Source organism: Diplotaxodon limnothrissa, linkage group LG1, assembly GCF_057381915.1.
Source record: "Diplotaxodon limnothrissa isolate DT_005_m linkage group LG1, D_limnothrissa_male_GT1.1, whole genome shotgun sequence".
Classification (NCBI taxonomy): Eukaryota; Metazoa; Chordata; class Actinopteri; order Cichliformes; family Cichlidae; genus Diplotaxodon; species Diplotaxodon limnothrissa.
This window is the reverse complement of record NC_140596.1, coordinates 34,450,326-34,475,554: the sequence shown is the minus strand read 5'-3', so window position 1 is coordinate 34,475,554 and position 25,229 is coordinate 34,450,326. Positions and strand designations below refer to the sequence as shown.

The following is a 25,229-nucleotide window of genomic DNA, read 5'->3' as shown; positions in this document are numbered from 1 at the left end:
CAGAAGTAAGCGTCTTGCTAACCTATAAAAACAGGAACTTGCAATAGGTCATATCTCAAATGAACAGTTAAAGGTGTGAAGTCTTGCACCTTAAAAGAACAGAACATGGTACTTTCCAAATGTGTAACATAGCTAATCTCTGCACTAAGCTGCATTCTAAATAAAGAAAGCACATTTTGTCAGCACAGACACAGATACTGGAAATGTTAGAAGGTTGAAAATAAATCCTCTGACTGTCTGGCTCTTTCTTCATAATGATAGCCATATTAGGACACATAAAGGCAACGATTCTATAGCTATATATCTTAGCACAAATGATAATATAAAAAATACCAATTCCAACAGGTTTCAACAGAAAATGGCTTCTCACTCCAAAGGGCTCATATACCATTAAAAAAACAAAAGCACACACATTGATTTATGCTCATTAAGAAAAGTTTGTCTAAGGTTTTCACATAGAAACACTCAAAGCTACCATCAGAAACACAGGCCGTTTGCTTGGTGGTGGAGGAGAGGGGGACGAGGTGGCTGTCCTTTGGTGCACTGCTTGGTGAATGTGTAAACCAATAAACATAAAAAGAAACCAACATAAAATCAACAACAAGCTTGCACTTCTATCACAAAAGGATTCTAATTTTAATTTCCTGTCCAGTCTACCCACTACGAAGTGTGTCATAATGTTTTGGTGCCCACACTAGGCGGGTGACAAGTATATCACGCTTGTCCCAAATGCTCTGGTCCCAGCAGTACTCTGGAGACAGCAGCCTGCTTGGTTTATGAATCCAAAAGTACTTGTTTAGATGGCTCTCATCATGCCACAGAGCTTCCACATTATTTATTTTATCCTCCATAATACCCAGATAACAGGCATCTACCAAATGCTTTACATTTTGCCACAGTCCTCCAAAGATAGCAGCATGTGTCAGGGTTCAAATATTGAGGAAGGAGAGTACAAACAACCATGGTCCAGAAGAGCTTGGTCAAACAATTGATTTTAATGAAATACACACGTGGGAAGACCAGCGCCTGTTCACAGACAGCGCTGATCTCCAATTAACCAGAATAAGAATCAGAATCAGAATCTGAATGGGTTTTATTGCCAAATGTTGAGCAGGTTTACAACATTAGGAAATTGCTGCCGTGCTTCAGTGCAAACATACTGTCATAAATTACGCTTAAATAAACATGAAAATAAAAATAAGAATAAGAATAAGAATTAAAAGTGCTAAGTAGATAGATATATACATGATATATACATGAGTGCAGGTGGTGATCAGTGCCAAACATGGAATGATGCAGTGAACACAGTGTAGGGTCATGTGTTAGTGGTGGGAACAGTCATACGGTTATTGTTCATGTGTCCAACAGCAGAGGGGAAGAAACTGTTCTTATGGCGAGAGGTTCTGGTGCGAATGGACCGGAGCCTCCTGCCTGAGGGGAGCAGGTCAAACAGACTGTGTCCAGGGTGAGAAGGGTCAGCTGAGATCCGAGCTGCATGCCCCAGTGTCCTGGAGGTGTACAGGTCCTGCAGAGATGGGAGTCTGCAGCCAATCACCTTCTCAGCAGAGCGCACAACACGCTGCAGTCTCTGTTTGTCCCTGATAGTGGCTCCAGCGTACCACACGGTGATGGAGGAGGTGAGGATGGACTCGATGATTGCTGTGTAGAATTGCATCATCGTCCGTGTTGGCAGGTTGAATTTCTTCAGCTGCCTCAGGAAGTACATCCTTTGCTGGGCTTTCTTAATGACGGAGGTGATGGTGGGCTCCCACTTCAGGTCCTGGGTGATGGTGGTACCCAGGAAGCGGAATGAGTCCACAGAGGTGATGGGGGTGTCAGTCAGGATGATGGGGGGGAGTGGAGCTGTGTGCTTCCTGAAGTCCACAATAATCTCCACTGTCTTCTGGGCATTCAGCACCAGGTTGTTGTGGCTGCACCAGGACATCAGACGTTCAACCTCCCTCCTGTAGGCAGACTCATCCCCGTCCGAGATGAGTCCAATAACGGTGGTGTCATCTGCAAACTTGATTAGCTTGACAGACTGGTGGTTGGAGGTGCAGCAGTTAGTATACAGGGAGAAGAGCAGGGGTGAAAGAACACAGCCCTGAGAGGAGCCGGTGCTAATGGTCCGGGAGTCCGAGACATTCTTTCCCAGCCTCACATGCTGCTTCCTGTCCGTCAGGAAGTCAGTGATCCACCGGCAGATGGGATCAGGCACATTCATCTGGGAAAGCTTGCCTTGGAGATGGTCTGGAAGGATGGTGTTGAAGGCAGAGCTGAAGTCCACAAACAGGATCCTGGCGTAAGTTCCTGGGGAGTCCAGATGCTGCAGGATGAAGTGTAGGGCCATATTGATGGCGTCATCTACAGACCTGTTGTCTCTGTATGCAAACTGCAGGGGGTCCAGGAGGGGGGCCGTGAGGGTCTTGAGATAGGAGAGAACCAGCCGCTCAAATGACTTCATGACCACAGATGTCAGAGCCATGGGTCTGTAGTCATTTAGTCCAGTGATCCTAGGTTTCTTGGGGACAGGGATTATGGTAGAGGACTTGAAGAAGGCAGGCACATGACATGCCTGCAGTGAGGAGTTGAAAATACCAGAAAACACTGGGGCCAGCTCGTTTGCACAGTGTCTGAGGGTGGCAGGAGACACACCGTCTGGGCCGGGAGCTTTTCGAGCATTCAGACTCTTAAACTGCTTCCTCACACCTGCTTCATGAATATGAAGAGTTGTGGTGGGAGGAGGTGGTGTGAAATCCTCTTTTGTGTGGGGTGAAGAGGGGGGTGTTGTAGGTGAAGTGTTTGAAGGTGGTGATGGCTCTATGGAGGGGGGAGAGGTGGGGGAATGAGTGTCCAAAGTGTCTCTATTGTTGGGGCCGTTGGAGGTGTGAAGGCTGCCTGATGACTCGTCAAAACGGCAGTAAAAGTCGTTGAGGGTGTTGGCCAAGAGCAAGTCATCAGTGGAGTGGGGGGTTTTAGGCTTGTAGTTGGTGATATTCCTAAAACCTTTACACACAGAGGCCGAGTCATTCTTTGAGATCTGCTGCATCTTCTCAGAGTGCTGGTGTTTAGCAACGTCCACTTCTTTAGTGAACCTGTACTTGGCCTCTCTGTAGCAGTCCCTGTCTCCGCTTCTGAACGCCTTTCTCTTTTCCAGCCACAGCTTTTTGAGTTTAGGAGTAAACCAGGGTTTGTCCATAGGAAAATAGTTCTTCATGCTTTTGAACTGGATCGAATCGCTACAATCCTTTTAGACAGGGACTTACGACCTGATCAGGTCCCCACAGGTAGCTTTCTCCTCAGCCAGTTGTAATCTGGAAAGCCCACCTTATATTTGCTCTTCCCGAGAATTTGTCAGCGCTGTTATTCACTGTTCCAGGCCTGCTTAGAACAAACATGAGAAAAAGAGCAGAACCTCTACTAAAAACTTAATAAAAGAACATAAAAGTATAAAAGACAATTTGAATAACCTAGTTATTCAAATAGCCTCGTCTAACCAGCCTCAACCAACCAGTCCTCAGAATAACCTGCACTTAGACCCTGCTTTCGGTTTCACTTCTGCAAAAGCACACTCTGCAAGCCTGCAACTTCCTGTCAGCCTGCAACTTAGTCTTTCTGAAAGACACACACACTGTTTAAACATCTGAATGCAATATCAATGCTATATATTATATTATTAATGCAATGGTAATGATGCTGATTATTAACAATAGCAGTAAAATAATTTCCCTGATCCACACTCCCTCTCTTGACCCTCTTTTGCTAAAAAGGAAACAAAACACCTTTTCCTATGCCTCCCTAACTTATCATGTTTGGGACTCTTTAATCAAGAGCATGATCCTAATTATGTTCTTCACTTATTGACTTGTATTTATATATATTCCTCAACGTTACTCATCATTTTAAAACTCTTAAAACGCTGCTTTCACGTCCCTGCCTACGTTTCCTGTCGCTCGCTCTATTCTCCCTTATCTGATCATCAACATCCTGTACACAGAACTCTTGCTACTGCAAGTCAACTTTCACAATAGATCACAAGAGAATCATTATAAGCGCCTATTCTACTAAAAGCTCCAAGAGAAAACAACCATTTTAATCAATTAAGTTTAAACATATAAGCAATTACTCATGCATACATTTTTATCATAGCTAAACGCTGCCTTGAAACAACTCCTGTGTGTTAACACTAACTTCATTTTAAAACTCACATTTCCTATGTTATAACCTGTTTTTGATATAGCCTTTTTATTTCATTTTGCTCCTTTTAATGTAACAATACCTTCTAATTCTAGTTTATCAGACTTAACCAAAATATATGCTTTCCTTCCTTTGGTCCTTCTCTAAAGCAAGAAACTCCTACTCAGTTCCTCTTTTCTGTCACTTGTTACAGGGCCAGCTCAAGTTCAGTTAAACGCGAAATGAATTTGAGGCCTTTTGCCTGGAATCAATACTGTCATGTGTGTTTATGGACTCTATGTGTCTGTAAGCGTGTGCAATCCTTCAATAACTCATATCATCCTCACAGTATATTGGCTAATCATAGCGCTAGCCAAAGGCTCGTGACACTCAAGAGACGAATTGAGCCACAACTCCTTTAAAGGCACAAAATGCAATATGTATAAAAAAATCATTTCTACGTATAAGCTCTCCCCTTTATCCTAAAAATAAATCTATAATATCTGTATGTGTAAGCCTACATTATAACCACTTCTTCTAGATATCAAAAAGAAATCAAACCTTTTCTACTCCTACAACCTTCACTAGTTTTCCCCAAAGCGTATCTTTTTGCCAACGTGTCCCACAATTTCCCTCTAAGATTTGTATACAGCTTTAAAAACACCGGCATTGTATCTTCTAAACAGAATTCAGTTTACTTTAATCCTTTAACCTTGGCATAAAAATAACAATCTCTGCTTCAGTTTCACAAATTCCCCCTTTTTTGACACATTTCATGTGTCAAAACTAAACATGCTCAGTTTTCCCCACTCATGATCCAATCTATGTCATAAAAATAAACTTAAAACAAAACAGTTATCAGTCATGTGTTTCTTCAGTTAATGGTAACATGAGTTCTATCAAAAAATGTTTCCCCTTTAGCATTTGGCATTCTCCCAACAATATACTATAATACCATAATCTAACCCCAATCAATAAAACAGAAATTTTCTCAAAGCAAACATCAGCAACCCAAGAATTAAGCCTTCCACTCCTCCTGCTTATGGGAAAAGCAAAGCAAAGGAAAGTATACCCTTCTCTTTCTGGCAAATTGTTTGTCCACATTTATTCGTCCCCACCTTCATCCAGTCACACACATTCACTCACATGCATTCACACCATATTTTTGCTAATAGTGGAGCCTCCCGCGCAAGTAATCAGATTCTCCACCCTCAGCAAAATGAGCTCATTTATTTGTTCTATTTCCATAGGAAAATAGTTCTTCATGCTTTTGAACTGGATCGAATCGCTACAATCCTTTTAGACAGGGACTTACGACCTCATCAGTCCCCACAGGTAGCTTTCTCCTCAGCCAGTTGTAATCTGGAAAGCCCACCTTATATTTGCTCTTCCCGAGAATTTGTCAGCGCTGTTATTCACTGTTCCAGGCCTGCTTAGAACAAACATGAGAAAAAGAGCTGATTATTAGCTCATCAAAACACAAAACGAAATCACCTGACAGGTTTTCTCTAAGTGCACTGTTACAAAAATAATGGGCCCCCACATGTCCATGTTTACTAAAACTCCCTCTATTAAAAACAAAAAACAAAAACAACCCGAACCTCACTGACAGAATCAACCCATCACCACAACAACCTCAAAAATCTTAAGCACACAAAAGTTTTGCCACCCTTCCAGGTCAACTCACATAATTTCACCTCCTCAATAGGGGCGATCGTGGCTCAAGAGTTGGGAGTTCGCCTTGTAATCGGAAGGTTGCCGGTTCGAGCCCCGGCTTGGACAGTCTCGGTCGTTGTGTCCTTGGGCAAGACACTTCACCCGTTGCCTACTGGTGGTGGTCAGAGGGCCCGGTGGCGCCAGTGTCCGGCAGCCTCGCCTCTGTCAGTGCGCCCCAGGTTGGCTGTGGCTACAATGTAGCTTGCCATCACCAGTGTGTGAATGTGTGTGTGAATGGGTGGATGACAGGTTGTGTAAAGCGCTTTGGAGTCCTTAGGGACTAGAAAAGCGCTATACAAATACAGGCCATTTACCATTCAATACACCGAAAGTCTTGTTACAACCACACAATTTGCACACAACCATCGCCCCCTTTATGCACTTTAACATACTTAGATTCAGCATAAGATATAACCCCATTATGACAACATATCATCACTAAACTATAAATTTATTATCCAAATCTGCACTTCTGAACAGTCTGCTATGCTTCCTCTCCTGAAAGCCTCAGTCACACACACACAGGAAGCTTCTGCGTCACCACTCACTCCAGCTAATTTGCATACTGAGTCATATCTCAACAAGTTGCCGTAACAAGAGAAATACATGTTTAAACATTACCACCTTATTAAATTATTTTATTTCTTTCTACAGTGATCACTGGTTTTGATCACTCAGTACGAGAGCACTCCTAAATCACTCTTTTAAAACTACTTTAATCACTTTTCTTTTTTTCCATAACTCACTCCCTCTGTCATATAGCTTCTTTTGAGTTATTCCTCAACTTCAAGCCCTGAGTGTATTTTATTAAACATTCACACCATTCTATCACTCATACAAATAGCGAGCTGATTTTCATTGCGTATGTTTGTGTTCTTAGCCAGGTTTATCAATGTCTATGCATTAATCTTCATGAGCTTGTCCTTGTAAGGTTAATGCGTTTTCTGCTTGTGTATGTGATTTTGCATATGTTGCTTTTGCAGTGTTTCAGACTCCTTCACAATTCTCCACTTAAGCCGTCAGTTTTCTCTTTCCCAAAATTTGATAAACCAAATTTTAAGTTCCCACCTTAAATAACAGCATTCCTGGTCCTCAGACATAGGTCGGAGTTTGCTTGTTAGGTTCAGCGACACATGGCGCTGTAAACAATTCAACCAGAAACTTGCCTTAACATGTCCAGTCATGTTAACCTATAAGTTTCTTCCGACCGCTGCATGTGGAGAATTGGTCCAGGTCTACTTCGCCCCTGAATATAACACAACTAAGACATTTTCATTATTATCATGAGTACTTAAACTACCCGTTTCTCTCTCTCTGGTCAGAAATACCAACTTATGTCATGTGTATAAGTGTAAGCATGTCTTCATTGCGGTTTCTATGTATGTTAATATTCAGTGAGTGTAAGCTGCTTTCTTCATTGCCTCTGTATGTTATAATCAGGTTTAATCCATGCATCTTTTCACTAATTTCTTAATTCGAACCATCTCCCTTCTGATTCTTTCCAAAAATAATTTCACATGTAACAATTTGTGTATGTGTGTTTTCTATTTTTGTTTACCTCTTTAGTTTTCTCTGGTGGACATCTCTAAACCATCCATGAGTTCAGGCTTCAATTTCAACCCAATTATACCCTCCAGTCACTCGAACTCCTCTGGACTTCACCTTCCCACTGGCCCCTGTGCTCTTCTCACAGTGTCCTTTGTTGTCTTGAAATCTCCAGCAAAGACAGTCTGTTTCTTCTCTGTTTCTTTTCAGTATTTTCCTTTTAGATTAGGTCCCAGCCTGGTAAAATATCACATTCAGTGCCTTTAAACAGTTATGTCACACTGTTCTTACCAGCCTGCAGTCCACCGTGCATGCTTCATCACTTGGTTTCTTCTTCTCTGCTCATCCTTTCAGTCGTCTCTTTCAAGATTACTCCAAGCATGGCAGATCTGAAAATCAGTGTCCAGTGCTTTCCCACAGCTCATTATCCCACTGTTCAACTGTCCAGCCTGTAATTTACAGTACATGTTGCATCGTGTGCTTTTCTTACATGCTGCTGCTGGTGTCGTCAGTGTGGTTTCAGTTGCACTGCCTTCTGCCTGCTGTTAATTCTTCAAGTCCACGATGTTCTGTCGGTCTTCATCAGGAGATTAACTGACCTTTGAGCTTCTTCTCAGGATGGGGGCCAAGTGGGAGGTCAAGCTGTAAAATTTTAAGCCAAAATCTGGCCTGTTTTTCCCAATTCTGTTAATCTATGGTTTTGCCTCTTAAAATTCCAGGTTGAGAAAAGTCCACCTTTATTTATTTGTAACCTGTATTAACACACTAAAGCATAAAATTTATATCCTTTTCATTTCTTTTCTTAAAACCTCCATTTGCTTCGTCTGGCTAGAGTCTATTTCCCTCTGGGTGCTCACTTGTGACAGTGAGTCTCCTTTTATGGGCATGCACAGTTCCTGTCACACAAACGCTTCCTGTTACTCACACAGCACTCAGAGCCATATTTCCTGTTTCTACAGTCTAATCAAACTCTTTTTGTTTTGTATTTACAATCTACAAACCCTCTGTAATTCTACTAACTTTTGATCTAAAATGTAGCATCATTCACACAATCATTTCATACTCCTCTCACACACACTGCCTTTTAAATAGACTAAACTCTTTGCATTTGTCAGCATTCACATCACCGTCTTTTCTCTCACACTTCTACTTCTGCACTCACTCTACTATCAACTTTTGTTAATATTACGTATTTATTATTTTGTACAAATCACACCCAATCACTCAAAACCTACTACTCACAGCATTCACACACTTAAACTGTGGCAGGAGTTGAGGAATATAACTCAAAATACGCTTTCCTAAGAACATTTTAGACATGCTTTTCATAATCAGAAAGAGCAAGTCAAAAAACAAAAAAACCCAAAAACAATTGAAACCTCTATTAATTCTCTCAGCACACACAAGAAATTGAAAAAATAAAACACACCAGCAATTATTGCTGGAGAGAGGTTACTACTGAAAGTGATATGTTAGTCTTAAGTATCTACAATGCACTGAATATATTTATATATCTACATCCAAACTCAGTCAATTACTATACATCCACTACGGCAACTCAAAACTTTATTTAGAGCCCTCTAATAAACATAAACAGCGTCTTAAACACACATTCAACAATGTTTGCAGCAGTATTTGTTTTTTTTTTTGTTTTTTTTTTGTTTTTTTTGGCCTGTCCCGTTTGGCTCTTTTGCCATCAGAATTGTTGTCTAAAGGCAAAGAAAGATGCCCAACGGATTTACTTTACCAAACTGACCATCCCAGCCTTGCCGTAATGGTCCATTTGATTCACCTTTTATTGTTTATTTTATTTTCACTTACTGAATACGGTACAGACTTGACTGGGGGAAAGAAGGGGAGAAAGAAAGAGGGAAAGAGAAACAGCTGAGAAGAGGGACGGGGGAGAAGGGCAAAAGACAAAAACCAACAGAACGGGCAGAGAAAAAAAAATGCATATATCAATCACCTGGATCACCTGCTGAGAAAGAAAAAAGAAAGCAAGCAGAAGAGAACAAGAGTAATAGAATAAACAACATCACAATGATATATGGGAATATGACAGTAAATACTAAATGTTAAACATTATTGTGCAGCACATAAGATCAACAGAACACAGTGTGCTTTGAGGTAGGAGCCAAAAAGGGTGTAGTTTGTGGGTGTGATCACCCGTGTGTACACCTGTGAGCATGGACGCGCTTGTTTTTTGTTTTTTTAAAAGGTTCCTTCATGTAATAATCTGCTAGAGGGTGTGGGGGGGCCACAGCCCCGTCCTCCAGGGCGTGAAGCAGGTGTGGAGGAGATCAAAACTCCAGACATCCAGAGGCCCCCAGAACACAAGAGACCAAGGAAGACCAACAGAGGGGCAGCTGCGCCACTGTCCCGGAAAGAGCTGAGGAGAGTCCCAGATGAGGGCTCACTCAGCAGCCGCGGAGCAGAAGCCAGGGGGAGTTGCAGTGACGCGCCCGTGAGCTCCGCCGGCAGCCAGCTGCGCCTGAGTGACCGAGCCCCAGGCCGAGAGGCCGGGGGCACCCCACCTCCGAAGTGGCCCGAGCGAGCCCCAGGCTCCAGGCCCCGATAAGCGGCCGCCAAGGAGTGAGCCGGTGTGTACCTGGACGCCCATCCCCGGACACAAAGAACCACCAACGCACCGATGTCTGAGGGGGTCCGCCACTGGCAGGGGAAGTGGTGGTAGGGGGAGATAGGCCTCCAAACCTTGGAGGGCCTGAGATGTCCCCAGAGAGGTGGCGCCTGACACCCAACCTGACATATAGACACAGACATACAGGCACACACAGATACAAACATCCATTCCCACCCTCATGCTCTCATATGCACTTACTCCACACTCAACCAACGTGGAGACAGACATAAAGAGACGTTGTACACACGATCACACTCCCCAAGCGTACTCTACAAACCGGGTCTAGGTGCCCCCGCCCCTGGAGGGGGGAACTGCACCCAGACCCAGGTGGTGTTTCCCTTTTCCCTGCGGTGGGAGGAGGCAGACTGCCCCGACTCCGCAGCAGCAGGAAGGCTCCACACTCCAGACCGCAGTCGGACGGCCAACTCCTCCTCCTAGTCCTAGCCCCCCTGCTCCAGCAGGTCGCAGAGAACGGGGGTGAGAGAAGACTCCGAACCTCCCTCCACCCGCTCATTGTAATGTTGATGCATGTGTGTTCTAAGGTGCATTTAAAACCCAGGAGGGCTTGGAGCTACCTGCCAGAGAGCAGCAGGTAAGCGCATGGTCCCTCCTGCTAGCCCTCAATGTCTACGTGTATTTAAAATTGAGAGGTGGGCAACGATGCCAGGGGTGGGGTGTACACCCTGATGGTACTTTGGACTCCGTGTATCGTGCCCACCCCCAAGATCCTATATGTATGTGTAATGAGAGTGTGAGTAATGTGAATGTCTAAGTTGTGGGATAAAATTGAGGCAGAGGCAGCCAGAAGGGGACAGAGGGGGGGGGGGGGGGGGTAGCCTCCTCTGCACCCTGGTGACATACCCCTACTCCAAGGCCCTGCATGTGTGGGTGGTTGTGGTGGAGCGGGAAGAGGGAGGCAGCTGGAGATGGGGAGGGAAGGAAGGGAGGGGCAAGTAACCCCTCCCTGGGGCCAGCTCCCCCGCTGACCCCAGTAGGCACCCCCATACTCCGCGACCCGCCAGGGAAAGGGGGCCCAGGCCCATCCAGACCGGGCCCAGTGCAGCAGCGCCGCCCGGCCCCACAGAGCCCGGGACAGTCCACCCAACCCCACCACAGAGAAAACTGCACCCACCCCACCATCCACTCATCTTCCAGACTACATAAGACAATAAACACCCAGGCTGAGATCTTCCTCCACCTCTCCTGTATCTCCCCCTCCTGCAGAGGCAGCTCCTGAGGAGAGGAAAGCTCCTGCAAGATGTGACAATCTCCCCCACCAGTTGAAGAGCCCCCCAGGTGGCTCGACGCACCGGCGGCACCCTGCTCCAGGGCTGGGCCCCCATGCACCCACCCGCCCACAACCCCGGCAACACACCAACCAGGACCCAAGCCCCCGAGGCCCAGTCCGGGTCCCAGCCCAGAGACGGAGCGCCCCCAGAACCTCACGCCCATCCCGGACCCACCCAGGGGCAGCCAGGCTACCAGGTCAGTAACCCACGTCCGTCAGCACAGACCCTCCCCTAGCCCCGCTGCACGCAGCCGCGAGGAAACAGTCACCGGAGAGCCAACAGAGCCCCTAACCGGACATGACCGCTACCCCGGGTTGAGCCCCCCAAGGAAGATGCCTCCGGGGAACCCCCCGACGCCCTAAGCCTGTCCCTACCCCCACACCAATCACAACAGTGAAGGCGGGACCAAACTATGACCCCCCACCCCCACTAGGTGATGGAGCTGATCAAAGGAGCCCAGAGCAATTGATCTGATGTGGTGGCAGAGGCTGTATCAAGACTAATGTAATCTAATAGATAATTTCTATATTGGTTAGAATTAAGATTATTTTTATTTTTCCAGTTCATGAGGACTGTTTTCTTGGCTATGCATAGGGCAGTGAAAACCATATGGGCGATATTCTTTTCTGAAGTGACATTATCTAAGCTGCCCAACAAACACACTAAGGGGGAAGTTGGAATGTTACATTTCAGACACTTCGATAAGTCTTCACATATCTCGCGCCAAAACTTCTGAACTGGTGGACAGAACCAAAGAGCGTGGATATAATTGTCCGGTGAATTGGTTTGGCAGTGTGAGCAGTTGTTGGTAGACGTAAAGCCCATCTTGAACATCCGATGACCTGTATAGTGCACTCTATGTAATATTTTGTATTGAATTAATTGAAGACTGGGATTTCTAATTAGATGAAAGGTTTTTAAGCAAATCTGAGACCAGAAGTTTAGGTCTAAGTTAACTGATAAATCCGCTTCCCATTTTGCAATAGGAAGTGATATTGATTCATCTGTTTTAGAAAGCATTCTGTATATTTTGGATAGTAATTTGGGGGGTTTAAGAGTAAGAAATTGAAACACACTTGGTGGTGTTTGTAGTTCAACTTGACCCGGTTTAAATTTCTTTTTTACTATGGATTTAATTTGTTGATATTCTAAAAATCTTTTCTTGTTGAGCCCATATTGTGTAACTAGTCCGTCAAATGAAATAAATTCTGTTCCTTCTAGTATATGTTCTAAATATTTGATTCCTTTATCACTCCAATCTGAAAAGTTTATCATATTATTGTTTTGTAATATGTCAGGGTTGTTCCAGATAGGTGTACGTTTGCATGGGATTAATGAAGACGCCGTCAATTTTAGAAACTCCCACCATGCTGTCAGAGAAGAGCTGATGTTGATGCTTTTAAAGCATTCATGTCGTTGGATGTTTGAGCTGATAAATGGTAGGTCTGAGATCTCTAGATTATTGCAGAGTGCTTGTTCTACATCTAGCCAAGGTTCATCTAAGAGGGTGTGTTTTAGCCATCCTGAGATAAACTGAAGCCTGTTGGCTAAGAAGTAGTGCTGAAAGTTAGGCAGTTCTAGTCCTCCTTTATCCTTGGTCTTTTGTAGTGTTTTTAAGCTTATACGTGGGGGTTTATTTTTCCAAAGGAATTTGGACATACATGAATCTAGAGATCTGAACCAATCTTGTGGCGGTTTAGTTGGGATCATTGAGAATAAATAATTTATTTTTGGTAAGACCATCATTTTTATAGCGGCAACCCTTCCCATGAGTGATATGGGTAGACATTTCCATCTAGCCAGATCATCTTCTACCTTCTTTAAAAGTGGGATATGGTTTAATTTAGTTAGATCTGCAAGCTTGGGAGAAACATTAATACCTAAATATTTTATATTTCCCGATTGCAGTGGTGTAGAAGAGGAATTATGGAAGGAGCAATTAATCGGTAGGACTGTAGATTTTGACCAGTTAATTGAGTAATCTGATATTCTTGCAAAAGAGTTTATCAATTCAATCACCCCAGAGATATTGGTTTGTGAATTTTGGAGAAAGAGTAACACATCATCCGCATAAAGGCTGATTTTATGTTCCACGTTCTTGCATTTTATGCCCTTAATTACTGAATTCTGTCTAATTGCTGCTGCTAGTGGTTCAATAAAAATTGCAAATAGTGAAGGGGAGAGTGGGCATCCCTGCCTGGTGCCCCTCAAGAGACAGAAGCTGGAGGATGTCTGGTCATTTGTTCTAACACAAGCTGTTGGGGAATTATATAATATTTTTAACCAGTTTATGAAAGAGGATCCAAAACCAAATTTGTGTAAAGTTGCAAATAGAAATTTCCAGTTAACTCTGTCAAATGCTTTTTCTGCGTCTAAAGAGAATATTGTAGTTTCTAGGTTTTTACTGTATGAGTAGTCTATCAAATTAAGTAATCTACGCGTATTTGTTGATGAGTGCCTACCTTTTATGAAACCAGTTTGGTCAGGATGAATTAAGAGGGGGGTTATTTTCTCCAGTCTCTTTGAGAGAGCTTTGCAGATTATTTTAAGGTCTACATTTATAAGGGATATTGGACGATAGCTTGAGGGATATACAGGGTCTTTGCCTGGTTTTAGCAGGAGATTAATGTTTGCAGAATTCATATTTGATGGAAGTCTGCCCTTTTCTTTAATTTCCAACAACGTTCTGTAGAAAACTGGTGCTAGAATCGACCAGAATTCTTTGTAGAATTCTGCAGGAAAGCCATCTGGACCTGGAGCCTTATTATTGTGCATACTTATCAGGGCTTCCTGGAGTTCACCTGGTGTCAGTGGTGAATCCAGTGCCATTGCTTGAGTGTCCAATAATTTTGGAAGAGTTATGTTGTCCAAAAACTGATCAATTTCTTTTTTAGATGGGTTTATTTGTGGTGAATACAACGTTTTATAGAAATCCCTGAAAATGTTGTTTATTTGTATCGGATCATATATTGTGTTCCCAGATGAATCTTGAACAGCACATATAGTTGTTTTTTCTTTATTTATTTTTAGCTGGTTTGCTAGAAATTGACCGGATTTATTACCATGTTCATAATTTTGTAGGCGTAGTCTTTGTACTAAGAATTTTGTTTTTTTATCAATTATCTCATTTAATTCTAGTTTTGTTTTGCGTATTTTGTTCAATGTTTCCTGATCTTGGTGGGACGCGTAGGCTTCTTCTAGTGATTTGATGTTTTTTTCTAATTCCTGAATATTTTTGTTTTCTTTTTTCTTTTTATGTGATGAGAAAGAAATTATTTTACCTCTCATCACAGCTTTCCCTGCTTCCCATAGAACAGAAGCTGATGTTTCGGGAGTGTCATTATAGTTCAAATATGAAGTCCACTCTTTTTTAAAATATTTAATAAAGTCTTCATCTTTAAGTAGTGATATATTAAATCTCCAGTTTTTTCTTGGCGTAGTATTATTCTTGTGCATTAGTGTTAAAGATACAGGACCATGATCGCTGACAGCTATAGGATGAATCTCAGTGTCTGAAATGTCGTTCAGCAGTGAGCTGCTGACCAAAAAATAATCCAGACGAGAGTAGGAGTGATGGACATGTGAGAAAAAAGTATATTCCTTACTGGTGGGGTGAAGGGAGCGCCATGCATCGCAAAGACCAAAGTCGCTCATATACTGTTTGATTATATTTGTGGACTGCCAATTACGCTGAGTTCCCGCTGTATTGAGCCTATCCATGTCTTCATTTAGTCCAAGGTTGAGGTCACCTCCAAGAACAAGTGTGCCATCTAAGTGTTCAGAGAGTGCACTGAAAAAACCGTGAAAGAATGAGGGATCATCAACATTTGGACTATATACACTTGCAATACATAGCTTTTTATCACATATAGATAGTTTAATGATTAAGAATCTGCCCTCTGGATCTATAACTGTATCGAGTACTGTGAAATTAATATTTTTATGTATTAAAATTGCTGCTCCCCTTTGTCTAGAATTATAACAAGCTGAGAACACATTAGGAAACTCAGGTGTTTTAAGTTCATTCGAACCTCTAAGAGGTCTGTGGGTCTCTTGTAATAGGACAACATCTGCCTGTAGTTTTTTGAGTTGGTTAAATATTTTTAACCTCTTTTCTCTGGAGCCAGCTCCATTTATATTCCATGTAATGAACCTCAGTGTACCCATAGATGTTTGTGTATAACTAGGGATGTATGCTGTGTGCGTTGCTTAGACAGGTGGAGAGAATACGTCACTTGTTCATAAATAAAGAGAAGGAGAGAGAGAAAAAATGTGTGGCGAGATGCTCCCTGAGTCTGACTTTGTGTATGCATAGTTACTAATATGAGTAGGCTTGGCTTAAGTGTGTGTGTATCTTATATGACTGTGTGCGCTGTCTGACTGATGTAAATGTGCTGCCGTTGAGCGCATGGTGCGTATGTGTCGAAATAAAGGATGTTTGTGGATGAGTGTCGAAGCAGGTGATCGAGGCAGTGAAAGGAATAAAGAAAGAAACCAAGGACAGGGGTGAGCAGCATAAAACCAAGAGGGGGAAAAGAGAGGAGGAAAAAAAAAAAAAAAAAAAACAGAAACAAAACGTAAACATTCCAATTAAATCACTGACGGAGAGTGACGGTGTTAATTCTGCTATGAAATCACACTTTAAGATGCGATTTGATACTGGTAAGTTAAACAGATGTTAATGCAAGTTAGTGTGAGTGGATAGGGAAATGGTGTAGCTGATTCTTATCTGGTGTGAGGTTAATACAGCCACGGAGTGATGTTGGGGTCGCGGTGGAGCTGTCCGTCCACGTACAGCCGGTCCACAGCGATGACAGCGCGGGAGCCCTTCTGGATGAAGCCGCGTCGGATTGGGAAGAGGACCCTGCGTCGTTCCAAGATCTCTTTGGGGAACTGGTCATTCACGCTGAAGTCCGTTCCTTTTAATTCCCTGCCGCGGCTTTTCACATGTTGCTTTTGTTTGAAGTGGCCGAATTTGGCCACGATAGGACGTGGTCTCCCGGCCGTAGCCCGAATGGGGCCGAGGCGATGTACCCGATCGAAGACGATGTTCTTCACAGTGTCCTCCGGCAGCTTCAGGTGGGTTTTGATGAAGCTTTTTACCGTGGTCTCCGCGTCCTCTCCAGCGGCTTCTGGAATACCAGAAAATACCAGATTATCACGCATGCTACGAGCTTGTAGATCGATAACTGTTTCTTTTATTTTTTTATTTTCTCTATTGAGCTGGGTAACATTATCTGTGAGACATTTCACCGACTCCCTTAGCGTGGCATTTTCAGCAGCAAGCGTTTCCACCTGCTGCTGGCTGTACTCCAGGGATTCTCGCAAGCATTTAAATTCTCGGTGAAGAATCTCCACCAAGGACAGCCTTGCGTCGAAACTGGACAATCGCTTGTCGATTGACTCCAATATGTCGGCAATATCTTTGCCGGCTGGCGATGTTGAGCCGGGGGAATCTGCCGGGCGTTGTCTTTTCGACGACGGCGTCTCAGCTTTGGCCGGGGAAGCTGCACACGGGGTCTTCTTCATCACGAGATCCTGAAAGCACTGATCGATGTAATCTTGGAGAGTCTCTAAACTCTCCTCGTTGTTCTCCAGGGTGTTGGAGATTATTTAGACAAATAGTGTTAGTTATAAGACAATTGATAAGTGTATTTGGTAATGCTGAAGCTTAAATGAATTTGTTCAAATCTAAACTACCATTTGCTTTAATTTTCCGCCAAAATCTCCGGCGTCTGACGTCAGTTACAACATGAGTCGCTTACCTTGTCCGTCACTTCCGTCACTTACTCACCTGCCCGTCACTTACTCACTGAAGGAGTCACCTTAATGCTTTTCATAATCAGAAAGAGCAAGTCAAAAAACAAAAAAACCCAAAAACAATTGAAACCTCTATTAATTCTCTCAGCACACACAAGAAATTGAAAAAATAAAACACACCAGCAATTATTGCTGGAGAGAGGTTACTACTGAAAGTGATATGTTAGTCTTAAGTATCTACAATGCACTGAATATATTTATATATCTACATCCAAACTCAGTCAATTACTATACATCCACTACGGCAACTCAAAACTTTATTTAGAGCCCTCTAATAAACATAAACAGCGTCTTAAACACACATTCAACAATGTTTGCAGCAGTATTTGTAAAACCAACGGTGGTTTTAAGCATTTCACTACTTACTAATTTGCATCTTCACACACACTGTCTAAAAATATCAGCAGGCAGTCAGTGCATTGCTGACTCGACACACAGCCTCCTCTCACACCAAACTCTCTTATTTTATATTACAAAGACGTCTTATATTTACAACCACTGTCAGGCCCAACAGCTTTAGCGCCTAACCAATTTCGACAAATTTAAGTTAACGGTCCAACTGATAAAGTCCAACTTTTTTGTGATCAATTAACCAGTATCTGTCCAACAGTTTCTGGCCTCATCTCTAAAATCCCTAACTCAATTTAAGAGTGTCCAACACCCAAGGTCCAACCTTTGCTGCCCAAACAAGCGCAGATTACCGTTCCAAACGGTAAAGTAGTCCAACCACTAGCTTATTCCAGGATGCCCTGTACCCCACAGTTAAGCCACACTGAACTAACCCTCTTCGCCGAGAGGTCAATGTCGCACGTCCACGACAAGGAGGGAGCGTAAACTCCAGGCTATGCGCTTCCCACCAGTCCAACTGGCGTTCTTCAATAATTTATAATACTTTGGAACAACAGTAAAACACCCAAAAAAGTGTTAGACTGTAGCAGGTCCAACCTTATAACCAATAGGGGCTCCAACCCCAAACAATAACCAAATTCCCTAATATACTAAAATCACTCAGCAGTCCAACTGCTTTACACGGTCCAACCGTATTAAATCCTTTAGCGGTCCAACCGCATTCAATCATTTTTAGCAGTCCAACTGCATTAAATCCTCAGTACTGTCATGAGATTCTCATCAAAATCAAAGCAGACATTCACCAGTAATTTCAGTGAGTAGACTTTAATTTGTAATGTCCAATTTGGCACACTTTGGAAATAATTCAACAGGTAGTGCCTTACCTTAAGATAAGCCGGCTTATGCCCACTCATTTCAACCACTGGCACTCGTGTTTGCCCGTCTGACCACCTTGGACCCCGGATTTCTCCGTCTACACCTCCAACTCTCTCCCTCCTCAACCACCGGACGAAGCCCCCAAATGTTAGGGTTCAAATACTGAGGAAGGAGAGTACAAACAACCATGGTCCAGAAGAGCTTGGTCAAACAATTGATTTTAATGAAATACACGCGTGGGAAGACCAGTGCCTGTTCACAGACAGCACTGATCTCCGATTAACCAAAGCATAAGTAGATATTTTATACCATCAGGGTTTGAATTTAATGACGGCCCTTCATGCGTCACCAAACAGAATACATGCAAACGTCAAATCAAAACCACAATGACTTTTAACACAGTTTAAAAAGAACATTGTCAACCTTTTTGACTAGCGCTTCTCCAAAACCGCAGACACTTCTGCAAGAAACTGTTCCTCTTTTTGCAGAGACAACAAGAAACTGTTCCTCTTTTTGCAGAGACAACAAGAAACTGTTCCTCTTTTGCAGAGACAAACATGACTAACCTCTCACCTATAAATGCATCTATCTACTGTGTATGTGTGTGTGTGTGTGTGTGTGTGTATGTGTCGACCTTATATGCTCTCTCATTTCACCCGTTGCACTTCTGACCTTTCACCAGAACAAAGGCTCATCCTTATGTGTAATAACCTAACTGAAACTATATGTACTATGTTGAATAAATGTTATAATCAAGAACCTCTACTAAAAGCTTAATAAAAGAACATAAAAGCATAAAAGACAATTTGAATAACCTAGTTATTCAAATTGTATTATTTTTTATTGCTATTTGAATAACCTAGTTATTCAAATAGCCTCGTCTAACCAGCTCCTCAGAATAACCTGCACTTAGACTCTGCTTTCGGTTTCACTTCTGCAGAAGCATGCTCTGCAAGCCTGCAACTTCCTGTCAGCCTGCAACTTAGTCTTTCTGAAAGACACACACACTGTTTAAACATCTGAATGCAATATCAATGCTATATATTATATTATTAATGCAATGGTAATGATGCTGATTATTAACAATAGCAGTAAAATAATTTCCCTGATCCACACATGGTAGTAGAAATCTCCAGTTTCCATGAAGGCTTTAGATTTGGGTGTGGAGCAATGCCACAGAATCACCCAGTGCCTCAGACCCAAATCTGCCCTTAAACTCCTGATCCACATCAAAACAGAAGACATAATGAAATTTGTGACGAATCTCTGATCCTATTGTTTCTGATATTGTTCTGATTCGCATCATAGAGATGTCTTGCCGCCTGGCATGCTTTTCCACTTAAATAACCTTTATGTTTCGCTCAGAAGCAAGTGTGATGTTTGGTACTTTTTCTGGTGAATCTGTGAACACATAAGTGGTAATCAGTGGTAATCCCAACATAAAATGTTGTTCTGCTGAGGTGAGGAAAGTCTTGAGGTAGGCATCCAGGTACCTTAATTAGAGACAGAGAAAAAGATGGAGGTGTTTTTAACAAGAATACATAAAACAGTTTATTTCTGAGTAAAGTGGAAGAGCGAGTGATTTATTTTTTTTGAACTGAAGCATTTTTTAACACAATCCTCTCATTTCAGGGGTTCAAAAGTAAATTGACAGATGCCCCAGAAGCGCTAGCCATTTCACTTCCAGGAGACACCAGAGAGATTCCTGCCAACGCCTGAACTGTTTTCGGGTAAGTTAGAAAAGACCACCTGTCAAGGCTCGGCTGTGTGGCAGGCAGGAGGAGGACCCAAACGCAAAACTCACAGACACGGGGATGAACTCAAAATCACAGCTTTAATGCTGGAATGGCCGAACATAGGAAATACAAAACTAAACTGGGAAAAGTAAACTAACATACGCGAAGAGACACAGGGAGATCCACACAACATGAGGGACGACGTCACACTGAACAGAGGGAGACGCAGACAGAAATACACAGAGGGTTAACGAGGGAAGTGGGAACACACGGGGAACACAGGTGACACTGATAATCATAACGAGACAGGGCGGGGTGAACTGAACACTGACGGGAGAGGTGAAACAGGAAGTACAGGAGGAGAGAGAGCACGAGTAGAACACCAACGTAACAGGCAGGGGAGACATGGAATAAACACGAAAGGGGACGAGGGCTCATAAATACATAGAGGGCACACAGGGGGAAGAGAGCACGGGGAGAACTTAGACATAATGGGCAGGGGAAGCATGGAATAAAACATAAGGAGAGACGAGGGCTCACAGATACACAGAGGGGCACACAGGGAGACATGAAGGGCAAGGGATCAAAACTAGAAGCCATAGAATAAGTCACACACAAGTACAATAATACGAAAATCACAAAGAACTAAAAACGCTGGGTCAGGAGACCCAGGACCGTGACAGTACCCCCCCCTCAAGGGCTGGCTCCAGACAGCCCAAACACAGAAAAACAAAACCAAACAGAAAACAACCCAGGGCGGGCGGCGGGGGCCCAGGACGGAGGGCTCGGAACAGAAAACAAAGAGCACAGAAAACACCGGAGCCCAAGAAAACAACCCAAAACACAGAGCAGTTCAGGGGGCCGACCGTGCGGAAGGCAACGGCGGAGACGCGGAAACAGTTCAGGAGGCCGACCGTGCGCAAGGCAACGGCGGCGACGCGGAAACAGTTCAGGAGGCCGGCCGTGCGCAAGGCAACGGCGGCGACGCGGAAACAGTTCAGGAGGCCGGCCGCGCGCAAGGCAACGGCGGCAGCGAAGGAGACGACGGAGCAGTTCAGGAGGCCGACCGCGCGGAAGGCAGCGGCGGCGGCGAAGGAGACGACGGAGCAGTTCAGGAGGCCGACCGCGCGGAAGGCAGCGGCGGCGGCGAAGGAGACGACGGAGCAGTTCAGGAGGCCGACCGCGCGGAAGGCAGCGGCGGCCCTCCAGTCCCAGGCGTGCCGGCCATGGCCCGGTGGGCGCAAGGCCAGACGAGGCAGCTGATGAGGATGCTGGACCAGACGAGGCAGCTGATGAGGATGCTGGACCAGACGAGGCAGCTGATGAGGATGCTGGACCAGACGAGGCAGCTGATGAGGATGCTGGACCAGACGAGGCAGCTGATGAGGATGCTGGACCAGACGAGGCAGCTGATGAGGATGCTGGACCAGACGAAGCAGCTGATGAGGATGCTGGACCAGACGAAGCAGCTGATGAGGATGCTGGACCAGACGAAGCAGCTGATGAGGATGCTGGACCAGACGAAGCAGCTGATGAGGATGCTGGACCAGACGAAGCAGCTGATGAGGAGGCTGGGGCAGACGAAGGCTCTGAAGAGGAGGCTGCGGCAGACGAAGGCTCTGAAGAGGAGGCTGCGGCAGACGAAGGCTCTGAAGAGGAGGCTGCGGCAGACGAAGGCTCTGAAGAGGAGGCTGCGGCAGACGAAGGCTCTGAAGAGGAGGCTGCGGCAGACGAAGGCTCTGAAGAGGAGGCTGCGGCAGACGAAGGCTCTGAAGAGGAGGCTGCGGCAGACGAAGGCTCTGAAGAGGCTGCAGCAGACGAAGGCTCTGAAGAGGCTGCAGCAGACGAAGGCTCTGAAGAGGCTGCAGCAGACGAAGGCTCGGAGGCCGGGCCAGGCGAGGTTGCAGAGGCTGAGGCCGGGCCAGGCGAGGTTGCAGAGGCTGAGGCCGGGCCAGGCGAGGTTGCAGAGGCTGAGGCCGGGCCAGGCGAGGTTGCAGAGGCTGAGGCCGGGCCAGGCGAGGTTGCAAAGGCTGAGGCCGGGCCAGGCGAGGTTGCAGAGGCTGAGGCCGGGCCAGGCGAGGTTGCAGAGGCTGAGGCCGGGCCAGGCGTAGCAGAAGCACAGGCGGATGTAGCCGGGCCAGGTGATGACGAGGCGGTCGCAGATGGCGGCTGGACAGGCTCCTCGGGCCCTCCAGCTGATGCGGCGTGAGGCTGAACGGGCCCCTCGGACCCTCCAGCGGAGACAGGAGGCTGAACGGGCCCCTCGGACCCTCCAGCGAAGACAGGAGGCTGAACGGGCCCCTCGGACCCTCCAGCGGAGACAGGAGGCTGAACGGGCCCCTCGGACCCTCCAGCGGAGACAGGAGGCTGAACGGGCCCCTCGGACCCTCCAGCGGAGACAGGAGGCTGAACGGGCCTCTCGGACCCTCCAGCGGAGACAGGAGGCTGAACGGGCCTCTCGGACCCTCCAGCGGAGACAGGAGGCTGAACGGGCCTCTCGGACCCTCCAGCGGAGACGGGAGGCTGAACGGGCCCCTCGGACCCTCCAGCGGAGACGGGAGGCTGAACGGGCCTCTCGGACCCTCCAGCGGAGACGGGAGGCTGAACGGGCCCCTCGGACCCTCCAGCGGAGACGGGAGGCTGAACGGGCCCCTCGGACCCTCCAGCGGAGACGGGAGGCTGAACGGGCCCCTCGGACCCTCCAGCGGAGACGAGGAGGTGCTGGCCGGGCTCACTGGAACCCCCAGCGGATGAGGTAGATGGCGGCGTGGGAGCCACGGAGTCCTGGATGAGCTCATCCGAGCTTCCAGCAGGAGTTGATGTAGAGCCAGAGAGGTTTGGGACCCCTGGCTGAATGTTAAGCCGAACAGAAGACCGTATTGCTATCGGGGACTGGGCCAATGGTTCAGGTGCGAGCTGAGCTACTGGAGATGCGGATGAGAGTGGGAGCTGAGCTACTGGACACACGGGGACCTGAGCTGCTGGACACACGGGGACCTGAGCTGCTGGACACACGGGGACCTGAGCTGCTGGACACACGGGGACCTGAGCTGCTGGACACACGGGGACCTGAGCTGCTAACGGTGGAGAAGTAAATGACTGCACAGGGGACTGAACTGATGTCTGTAGTAACGGTGGTGGTGAGAGTGGAGTAGGTGGTGGAATTAATGACTTCACAGGGGAAAGAACTAGAGGTAGTGACGGTTGTGGTGCTGGTGGTTGAGTGGGTGACTGTGCTAAAGGAGACTGCACTGGGGACACTGGAGACTGCACTGGGGACACTGGAGACTGCACTGGGGACACTGGAGACTGCACTGGGGACACTGGAGACTGCAGTGATGGTTGTAGTGGAGGTGTAACGGGTGAAGGGGTGGCTGAAGTGGCTGTGGGTCGGACGGCTAGCGGCTCAGCTACAGGGTATGGTAACGGCGGGGCTATGGGTTGAATGACGGACTGAGTAGCAGCCTGAGTGGCTGGGTGTAGTGACGGTTGTGGTGGAAGAGAAACAGGTGGTAGTGTGGGTGATGGAGCTAAGGGCGACTGAGTGGCAGACCGAACTGATGACTGAAGCGATGGTAGAGGTGAAAATGGAGCTTGTGGTGGAGTTAACGGCTGAGCTAGCGGGGACACAGGAGACTGAGCTGCGGGTGGCGGCGAGGGAGCTAACTGAGCTGTGAAGGGCTGCGAGGGAGCTAACTGAGCTGCGGGTGGCGGCGAGGGAGCTAACTGAGCTGCGGGTGGCGGCGAGGGAGCTAACTGAGCTGCGGGTGGCGGCGAGGGAGCTAACTGAGCTGCGGGTGGCGGCGAGGGAGCTAACTGAGCTGTGAAGGGCTGCGAGGGAGCTAACGGAGCTGGGACGGGCTGTGAGGGAGCTGGCTGAGCTGGGACGGGCTGCGAGGGAGCTGGCTGAGCTGGGACGGGCTGCGAGGGAGCTGGCTGAGCTGGGACGGGCTGCGAGGGAGCTAACTGAGCTGGGACGGGCTGCGAGGGAGCCGACTGAGCTTCTGGTAGCACAACAGGTGAATTAGAAGGCTGAATGTCCGGCTGTGGGGTGGCGCGTCGGCGGCGTGAATGCCGTTTCTTTTTCCCCGCAGATGGCTCCAAAGGGCCGGGAAAAACCACATCCGGCCGGTGAAACTGACGCGGCTGCTCCAGGGTGGCTGTTGTCTGTTGCTGCTGGGCCAAGTCTGATATTTCCCGAGTTCGCGCCGCCTCCCGGGCGTTATTCAAATTGGCCAATAGGTCCAAACATCCACTGACCTGGCGGAGATGAGAATTTCCTTTGAGGATTGCTTCGATAGCATTTATCCCCACAATCTTGGCCCTTGTATTGGAAGTGTGAGTTATCCACTCGACTAGGCGTTGGACACGTATCAGATCGCTCTCCCCGGGTAAGTCTGCTGGGTCCATATCTGGTGACGTCGTACTGTCAAGGCTCGGCTGTGTGGCAGGCAGGAGGAGGACCCAAACGCAAAACTCACAGACACGGGGATGAACTCAAAATCACAGCTTTAATGCTGGAATGGCCGAACATAGGAAATACAAAACTAAACTGGGAAAAGTAAACTAACATACGCGAAGAGACACAGGGAGATCCACACAACATGAGGGACGACGTCACACTGAACAGAGGGAGACGCAGACAGAAATACACAGAGGGTTAACGAGGGAAGTGGGAACACACGGGGAACACAGGTGACACTGATAATCATAACGAGACAGGGCGGGGTGAACTGAACACTGACGGGAGAGGTGAAACAGGAAGTACAGGAGGAGAGAGAGCACGAGTAGAACACCAACGTAACAGGCAGGGGAGACATGGAATAAACACGAAAGGGGACGAGGGCTCATAAATACATAGAGGGCACACAGGGGGAAGAGAGCACGGGGAGAACTTAGACATAATGGGCAGGGGAAGCATGGAATAAAACATAAGGAGAGACGAGGGCTCACAGATACACAGAGGGGCACACAGGGAGACATGAAGGGCAAGGGATCAAAACTAGAAGCCATAGAATAAGTCACACACAAGTACAATAATACGAAAATCACAAAGAACTAAAAACGCTGGGTCAGGAGACC

At 46.3% G+C, this 25,229-nt stretch overlaps 1 pseudogene; it reads right to left on the bottom strand.

The window, feature by feature from the left end:
- Positions 1-653: 653 nt before the first annotated feature.
- Positions 654-24,557, bottom strand: LOC146640095 (N-acetyllactosaminide alpha-1,3-galactosyltransferase-like; annotated as a pseudogene).
- Positions 24,558-25,229: the final 672 nt, after the last annotated feature.